We start from the raw sequence: 10,055 nt of genomic DNA on the forward strand, positions 1-10,055 counted from the left end.
ATAAGAGTGAATTCTGAATCAGATTATACGTCGATGATGAAATTAGTAAGTATATAGTTGCACTATCTAAAGATTTTGTCATTTGACAGAGAGTCAAATCTCAAAATTGATAAGGTTTGAGATGATTATTTTCATTTACAAAGATTTTTAAAAATGTACTCTAGTTATAATGATGTATTCACAAGTCATCGATTACTTGAAAATACATTGATAGGAAGGAGGTAAAAAAAGGAGATGACAGGGTAGTCACTGGTATGCATTTTAAAAGATCTTGGTCTGAGTATGAGATTTCTCCATTTCTCTTTCAGATGGGTTAAATTACCATAGGCAGGATCTCTCTTTTTTAAATAATGTATTCAATTATTTTGTGCAACAAAAATGAAAACCCTGAATCTAAGATTCTAGTGAGAACCCAGAGCATATTAGTCATATTGATCGGGGTCTTTTTCAGACACTTTCATTATTTCAGGAAATTCACTGGGTCATAGCAAAAAAGAGGGCCTTTAGTCACATATTCTGGGATTGGTTTCCATGACTTTTCCTGAACAAATTCTTCAAATGTGTTTTTTATGCTATGACTCATGCAAACTAAAAACAGAAAAAAAAAAAAGCATAGCTAAACTTTTCAACAATTGCCACAGTAGAACACAAATTCAGCAGAAACTATAGTTAACTATAAAGCACAAAGTCAGGTAAGTTAATTATAAGTATGAGGTAACACTCAAAAATGGGACACCAGTATAAAAGCTTAGATAAGAAAGGTAACATGACAAGACTTTCAGTCCAATTGTAAGAACAGCCTATTTCAAGAGATGAAACTCAGATTTTTTAAAAAATACAAGCAATTTGGAACACAGAGAAGAGAAGGAATAATGTGTGATTTATAGAGAGGGAAAAATGAGAAACACACACACACACAGAGACGTAAAGGGAAATGGCAGCCTGTGTATCCTCCCTATTCTACACGGGCTGGAATACAGGTGAGTCTCGGCTTCTGGGAGATTTGGGGGGGACATAGAGACCTCCCAAGTATATTTATAATTTTCAAAGTAGTAATATGTGTATTATTGGATAGGAAATAATTTTAACATACTTAATGCAGTAGATGTCTTTGAGATTCAAAGAGGGGCAAAAAGAATAAATAGTTGTTGAGCCATGCTGGCAAGAATTTTGGAAGCATAATCATCATCCAGAACTGAAGACATCTGGCACGGGTGATGGATCTTGTCAATATCAACCAAATAGCAAGGGCGAAGCACAACAAAGTTTGCCTTCTGTTTCAATATATAAGATTGACTTATAGGACATGGCTAATACACAACTATCTTTGCAGAAAACCTATAATAATGGTAATCTGGATGTTTTTTAGTAACCCAATTACCACATTTTCTTTCAAAAATGTAATTATAGGAAGAACAGCTAATTTAAAATATGTGTTTACCATAATAAGATCTATAATATTTAGCATTTTAAAAAAGACAAATTAGTAATACCTTGAACTAGGGGACTAAACTAAGCATTTAACTGAATGACATTAGCTTTGCTGACCAGAGAATGGTTCACCTCTTACATGGTTTCTCACCATGCTTAATCTATGTGCTTTCAAATATAATTTTTAAAAATAGGCTTTATTTTAGTAGATTTACAAAAACATTGAGAAGATATAACAGAGTCCCCCTAAACCTACAACCTATAGTAGTTTCCCCTATTATTTTTATATATTATGGACATTTGTTACAATCAATAAACCAATACTGATATATTATTATTAACTAAAGTCCATAGTTTATTCTGATTTCCCTAATGTTTACCTAATGTTCTTTTTCTTTTCATGGATCCCATCCACGATACCACATTACATTTAGTCCCTGTCTCTCTGGCTTCGTTCCTCCTGCCTGTGACAAATTCTCACACTTTCGTTGGTTCTGATGATCATCACAGGTTTGAGGAGTACTGGTTATACTGTAGTCGGCACCCCTACTGGAATCTGCCTGATGTTTTTCTCATGGTTCTTTGCGGGTTTTGGGGAGAGAAAATGCAAAAATATCCTTTTTATCTCATCCTATCAAGAATACTATCGGGGCGCCTGGATGGCTCAGTTGGTTAAACCTCTGCATTTGGCTCAGGTCATGATCTCAGAGTCCTGGTATTGAGCCCCACATTGGGCTCTCTGCTCAGTGGGGAATCTGCTTCCCCCTCTCTTTCTCTGCCTACCTCTCAGCCTACTTGTGATCTCTTTCTGTCAAATAAATCTTTAAAAAAAAAAGTTAATACTATCAACATGCTTTATGAATGATGTTGACCTTGATCACCGGGTGGAGCTTGTGTTTGTCAGGCTGGCTCACCCACTACAAAATACCATTTTTCCCCTTTCTATACTGTACTATTTGCAGGAAGAGACCGTTCTCAGCTTACACTTCAGAAGTAGGGAGTTATGCTTCCCTTCCTTGAGATCAGAGTATTTCCATAAATTATTTGGAATTCTGCATGGAAGATTTGTCTCTTCTCCATTCACAATGTATTTGATCATTTATTTATATTAGCATCATCTCATGGATGTTTATTTTATATTTTGGGTTATACTTTGTACAACTTAATTTTTTTGCTCAAATTCTTCCAACATTGGCCACTGGGAGTTCTCTCAATTGGCTTCTCTATCTCTCTGACATATCCCATCATTGTGTGTATGCGGTAGTGGTAGTAGTGGTGGCGGCGGCGGTGTGTGTATGTGTGTGTATGTGTATGTTGAGCACTTCTTTAATTTTTTGGCATTACAAGATGGTCCAGGTTCATGGTATATATTTCCTGTCTCAGTCCTCGAATCAGCCATGTCTCTAAGAATCTCTGGTTCCTTTTACTAGAGAATGGCATTAGAAAACAAGACCTAGGCACTAACCATCACATATAAAGTTTATTTTTCCAAAAAATTTTCATATTTAATAAATAAATAAATTTCATATTTAAGCTAAGAATTAACATATGTTTGTAGGTTTATGAGTAAAATATTAATAATACTTTTTAATGATTTTCTATATTTTCCAGTTTTTTAATGGAAAATATAATGATATTTTCCATGATATTAATGGAAAATAATGATCAGGAAGGATATCTGTGATGAACATCATTACTATAAAAATAAATGATCTACAAAAAAAGATGTGCCCATTTCAACAAGAAAACTCAAATTAGTATTAATTTCTACAAACCCAGTATTCAGCATTACAAGTACACAAAGAATTCTGAGAGTTTTAAATATCTATTTTTGAAACGAAGTGTTATATTTCAAAATTGGAAGTGTTTTTCCAAATAAGAATAGTATTAATTTCAGAAAACACTTTTTTCTTTCACTATCAGTTCAGATATGAAGAGCAAACATTTATCCAGAAGCAACAACAATAACAAATACCAAAACGCAAGAACACCCGAATTTCATGTGATACGGACTGGTCTTTATGATAAGGAAAAGAAACAAAAAGTGGGAGTAAGAGTCTCACTGAGTTTATACATTCTGTCAAAGAAAACTAGACTATTTAAATACAATTTGAGATTATGACATCATCAGGCATGGGTTCAGCTGTCAACATAATATGTAAAAAAAAAAAAGAAAAGGCTTCTGTGGAGCTATTTAAGCCTTTCAAGAGGGTACTTTGAACTTTATTTTTAAGCAGTTCATACATGCTGATAATAAATGTATGGATTTTACTACTTCTCTGTCTCTTCACTAAGGCAACTCCAGACAATACCACTACTGAGCAATTCCGTTAGTCTAATTTCTGCTAATGTAGTATATTGGCAACTACTGATGTTTAAAACTCAGTAATTAGGTGTCAGTTACGTAGGCTCATTTCTGAACCAAATATGACATCGACATCCTTAAAAGCTGTTTAAGATATGCAAAAGATTAACTGAAAATGAGACCTAGTAAAATGCATAATTAATATAGAAAAAATAAATCAATGTTTATCTGATGGTAGATTAATAATGTGACCTTCATATACCTATGCCATTTTATTTATTTTCCATGAAAGCAAGAGTACTATATTTCTTTTTAAGACTCTCAGTAATTTAGACATTTTTGCTTATTTTATTGACTTTATTCTTAGTAGTAATTGTACCATTTAATGATGCTTAATTCTATTTAATTAGAAAAATATAGCAAATGGTTCCATTTTTCCTGTGATTTGCTAGTACAACCCACTAATAGAAAACACTATTAGCCACCAGTTTTAAAAATATAAAATGTTGACGTTATTATGTTAAGTGACCCATAGAAGAAAAAAAGAACATAAATTAAATTTTTAATTTCTGAAGAAGACACCATAACTTCAAAAAGATGATAGATGCAGATTCTTCTAGAAACCCTTGGTCATTTAATTCTTGGTTTATTTTATACACTTCTATGGAAGGTTAATAACTATATTTTATTGAGCTTTGCAAAAGAATGCACAAACTGTCTAAATTCACCAGTGAAAAATTAGTCAATTTTTTAAAGATACCCTGTTCTATGACTATGAGAAATTATTAAATATTAACATGGAAATAAGAATATTAATGAAGATAGGTTAAAAGTCATTAAAATCACTTAAAATCTAAGTATGAATAGTGCTTCCTTACATATTTCAGTTTCTTCAAGTACTTAAATATTTATGTTTTTAATAAATTATATTTTAAACTGCCTAATTATTTAAGTATATGTCATTACTATGAAATTTCAGAATCATTTCAAAGACCTTAAAGTTGCTTATCAATGTATTTCCTGTGTATAACAAATTTTGCTTTAGTTATGTACTTTTTCTAATTATACTTAGGTACTTAAAGTTGAGGTGAACTAATATGGTCACAGATGGTATAGATACTCATGGGTTAACTGGTCTTTCTAAAAAACACAAGAAATTTTAAAATGAAAGAATTACTTTTTTGTAGCATGCAACAATTTACTAGGTTATTTTTTTTTGGAAGATTTTATTTATTTATTTGGCAAAGACAGAGAGCTCTTGAGAGCAGGAACACAAGCAAAAGAAGTGGGAGAGGGGAAAGCAGGTTTCCCTTGAGCAGGGAGCCCAATGTGGGGCTCGATCCCAGAACCCTGGGATCATTACCTGAGCCAAAGGCAGACGCTTAAGGACTGAGCCACCTAGGCACCCCATTAAGTTCTTATATACCTATTTCACATGATCATTATACCATCTCTGTATGTTATGCATTATGATAAAACACTCAGCATCTCACCACTTTTTTCTATGAAAGGGTAAAACTCAGCTGTGAGAGAAAACTCTCCTTCCTAAAATCTCAGAAAAAAGTAAGGTGTAATACTAAAGATCTTTAATCTGATCTTATATAGGCAATAAAGTGATTCAAAATCACTATATTAAATATTTAGTTCACGAATTAGACTTCAGTATGTGTTATGCATCTGGAATATGTTTAGCATTGTACCAACTGGAAGGTATAAAAAGGTAAAGACCAATTCCTTCCTTCACTGTTCTTATGATCTAGTCAGGAATCATAAACAACAAAAGTAGAGAAGAAAATAAATTATTGGAAAATCAGAATATTGGCTTGAAATGTATGATGCGATATAAAAAGAAAGAGATTTTGGCCAAGGTTTCCTGGATTAGTGGAGTATTTTTAAAACCAAATTTGGAGGTAGAAAGAAATGTGATTAACAAATTTCGCCCATGGTCTATCATTATTATTGCTATTACTACTTATTTCACAAATGTGGTTATTTCTTTTTTCTTTTAAGGAATGTGTTACTCACTGTTGAAAAGCTTACTATTTAATTGGGGTGATCTGTATAGTTCCAGGTATTTAAGGAAAGAATAACAATTTTTCAAAATAGAGCTATGGTTACTCTTGTTCATTAAATAAATCATTTAATTGACAAGAATGCTTCCCAAAGAACATATGTCAGCACACCTTTATATTTCCCAGACAGAACAGAACAGTTCAGAGTCACATCTGTTTTTCTCAAAATAATGAAGCTATAACAAACAATCTGAAGACATACTAATATTCATTAAACCGGCACCAATTGGAATGTTTTCCTCTTGAGACTGAAAAGTTAATATTCCAAATACTTAATAAAAATGGGGATGACCTAATTTACTAACTCTGTACAAGCAGTATACAAACACTAGTTGATAGAGATACTTGCCAATTCCAGAAGACCTCGTCAAAATCATCTTCCGTTCTGTGATAAACCTTCCTTTGGCTAACAAATGCCCATGTAGAATGAGAATACAGTATGAAGAATAAAAAGGAGGTACCCCTGAAACTTCCTGCTTCAGTTTAACCCCAGCCCCAAACAATGTATTTCCTACTTTTGGAAAAGAAACGGTGTGAGAGTAATTCAGCTTCGTGACTCAAGTTCAAACGTATAGTTGATCTGTCAGCCTGTCACTGGAAATAGTGCATGTGCTTCCTCTGCCTTTGTAATTGTTTATATTTCTGACCTTCCCTGCCACCAAAAATAATTCCCATCCCATGCTTCCCAGCCCTTGACACACGCACAGAGATTAAAAATTCCACTTATCCTGGTGCAAAAATATAGAAAGCAAATTCATTACCTAAGACATACCTATACAGGCAATTCTGCAGGAAGGCAAAATAAAATCCAGATAATTATTTCTCTATCTTTTACCCTTAGTTTGTGCTGCTATTGATTATGGTTTCCTGACAACTGCAAAACCTTTTGCACTGCCAAATAGTTTTCCTTGACTTCCCCCTCCCAGGCAGTCATCGGGAAGGTTAAAAGGAGTCACATTATTACTTCTTCTAAATGGATGGATAACAGACTTTCACAAAGGTAAACCAGTGTTGTCAAAGCATGAAGTAAGTCTTTAGGTCGTGACAACAATAAATAGATGAAAGAAAACACCAATATAGAAATTTTCTCAATATAGTCATGAGGTTACTATTTGATAAAACATGTTTATTTTGTTTTCATTTTTCCTTTACAAACATGATCAAAACTACTAATAGTCCCTATAAGGTACAATAAGACCTGTAAATATAGATTATTAATATCACGTGTCTATTATTCTTGGCCTACAGACTTGATGTGGTTTATACCAATCCTCAATCGTGGATTCCATTTAAATTCTTGGATGTGCTTCCCTGGTAAATTATGATATACAGATGCAGTATCAAATTAATCTTAGAGAGGTCCTCTCTTTAGGTGGGGTCATGGAAAGCTTCCCAGAGTCCCTCAAGGGTGAGCCATGTAAAGGTAAAACCGTTCCACTCTCAGCTCTGCCCCTTACTAGTTTATATTTGGACATATCAATTAACATCTTTACATCTTGTTATTCTCATTTCTAAAGTGAGAATAACTGCTTTGTCTACTCCCCTAATCGTCAATTCCATGTTTAAGGATGATCATTTATCGTTAGGATAGCAAAAGACCAAAATGGGACACCACTCATTTCTAACTCTCTCTGTGTCTGCTTTTTTCCACCTTAAAAATAAGGAGAAAAATGATATTTTCTGTAGTACTGTTGGGAACCTTAATCGTGATAACATAATAAAGCACCTAGGATTCAGTACAGTGTTTGAAAAATATCCCTTCCCTTCTCCACTAATTTTCCATTTCATAAATGGGCAAATTCCATTTGAAATGTTGGCAGACCAAATCAGCACCGTTTTATTGTCTCTCAGCTACCTCTTGACCCTATTCTTATCTCTTCCCACATCACCTTCCTGTATTTCCTGGCCTTTCTCTTCCAGGGGCCAAGGTCTTTGCCCATCTCCCTGACCCGGACCATCACTTTGTAGCTTGTCAGTGATGCCTCCTCTGGCCAGTTTTAGCGCTGGGAGGAGTCTCCAGGATTCCAAGGCTGCCTGGGACTGCTCACTTCCAACCCCAACCCTCCCTGCTCATCTCCTCGATGTCTGGCCTCGGAACTGCGGGAGAAGCGAAGGCATCACTGGAGTGATGACATGAGGCTCTCTCCCTTCCCCGCCCTCCACATTTTTCCTTCCACGTGCGGAACCCATAAGGCTCGGACCGCTCTCGCCCAGGCGGTTGCTATGGTTACACAACAGCAGCACCAAACCCAGGAGGGGGGCTCATCCCTTCTCTACTTTGCCCCATAACCTTTTCCTCTCCTCCCCGTTCGGGCCTCCCCCAAAACACAGGAAGGGAAGCCTATGCGGCTAACTTGAGACTTTAAGCACCCCCATTCCTTCACTAGTGCAAACAGCACTGACAAGCTAAGGCAGGGTGGGAGGGGCTTTGGTGGAGAAGAGTCCTCGCTCCACTCCCGACCGAAGGGCGAAAAGTTCGCCCGCCGACTTAACTCCCATCTCCGTAACCAGGAATTTGGGACCTCATTGGCCGCAGCCGCCGGGCGCGCGGCTCGCGTCCAGTCCCTCGGATTCCAGCTCGCCAGCGAGAGCGCTAGCGTCTCCTCCTCCTGTCAAGTCCCCTCAGCGCTGGGACGGAAGCAGAGCAACTCAGCCCACGAGGTTGAACACAAGTCACCGGGGAAGGAGAACGTGCCAGTGCCGAAAACAGCCCTTGCACTCCCAGGGCAGCCCGTTAAGGCTTCGACTCCGGGCGGGCCGGGAAGGGGTCGGGAGGGGACACCCGGGGCCGGGGGTCGGGGACGGGGTAGATCCACTGCGTTCAATTCCCAGCAGGAGTCAAATCCGGCCCTTTCCAGCTCGAGCCAAGTCGAGGTTACCCAGGGATGCCCCGTTCCAGCAGGAGTGCGTTTTGCAATAACCGCATTGGCCAGACAGCCAGCTTCGTGGCTGGTGTCTGACTCCAACCTTACCCTCAGGGTCTAGAAGGATGCACGCTTCCATCAGACCGGGAGTCGCGATTCCCTCGCGAGGAAAAAGGCGTCGCCCATCCCTCCCCCAAAGCACCACAACAAAAACAACCGCTACGGCCTCCTTGTCCCCGTCCCCTCCCCCAGCCCATGGGAACGGGAGAGAGCGAGGGCGCAGATACCCTCGGTCAAGTCCTCCCCAGACGGTCCCCACCATCGCGTCTCCCAGTGAACCTGCAGCCGGCGGAAGCCACGGAGCGCATTCAAACGCGCTCTCCTGCCGCCTTGGCCGCGGAGGGAGCCAGGAACAGAGTGAAGTTCCCTGGAGCGTCTCAGGAGGAAAACTTTGCTCGGTGCTGGCCGCGGGCGGCTTCGGCTGAAGAGGCGCTGGAGGCAGCAGCGGGGCGGTGGGATCGGCCCCCGCCGCCACGCTGTCCCCGGCGCGGCGAGCACAGGCCGTCCGCTCCTAGGCGCACTGATTCCCAGTCTGTCCCCCCGCGCGCCCACCCTCCGTACGCTCCGCTTCCGAGCGTTTTCCCCGTCCCAGGACGGTTCCTCATCTCCTAGGGCTGCGCATCCTCGCTTCGGACCCACAGCCACCCCCCAAATCCAGTCACCCCTGCTTAACTCCGCGGTCCCCAGCGCGCCCTCCCACTGGGGTAGCAGGTGACCAGAAGCCAGCCTTACCTGCTACGAACTCTTCTCCCCCTGTCTCTGGGCCAGAAGTCCTTTCAGGAAGAGAGGAAGGGGATGCGGGCTATGGGCGTGCGCGGCGGCGACCCGGGGCACCGGCGCAAGCTCCTCTGAGAGGCAGCCCTGGCTGAGCCGCGGAGCCGCCGGCGGCCCTGACGGAGCGCGGAGGCTGCGGCCGCAGAGGCCAGACGGGGAGGCAGGGGGCGCTGCTGGCCCCGGAGCGCCGAGACGGGACAGGCGGGGAGCCAGGCACCAGCTGGAGCTTTGGGGAGGCGAGTGTGGCGAGGAAAGGCACGCTCCGAGCGGGAGGGCGGCTTTTAAGTTTGTGGTGTGACCGCAGCAGCTGTCCTGGGAGAGACTCAGTCTTTCTAAAAAGGGGATGCTCAAAACGCCGGGGATTACCTCTCCCCTTCCGATCTCCTCCCCCAGCCCTCTGGCCCCCCTTTCCTGTGCGCGCGCCAGTCCTCCCCAGCGTGTCGAAGTCCATCCCTGCCGGCGCGCAGGCTGTCAGCAGCGTGGATTAAATGGAGCTCCGGCCACGCTCGGGCATGCTTTTCCGGGCTGGCCACCGTGTGCACTGCCTGT

General features: G+C 40.6%; 1 protein-coding gene across 2 annotated transcripts in view; it reads right to left on the bottom strand.

The window, feature by feature from the left end:
• SEMA3D (semaphorin 3D) overlaps window positions 1–9,754 on the bottom strand; it is a 202,989-nt gene extending 193,235 nt beyond the window's left edge. The window contains exon 1 of one of the 2 annotated variants that reach the window (XM_044245928.1): window positions 9,465–9,752. The gene's annotated coding sequence lies outside the window, so the exon portion shown is untranslated. Of the gene's footprint in view, window positions 1–9,464 lie in introns of both variants that reach the window. The other variant, XM_044245929.1, reaches the window with a different exon arrangement.
• Between the last annotated feature and the right edge of the window lie 301 nt (window positions 9,755–10,055).

The sequence above is a fragment of the Neovison vison genome, chromosome 4, assembly GCF_020171115.1.
Source record: "Neovison vison isolate M4711 chromosome 4, ASM_NN_V1, whole genome shotgun sequence".
Lineage (NCBI taxonomy): Eukaryota > Metazoa > Chordata > Mammalia > Carnivora > Mustelidae > Neogale > Neogale vison.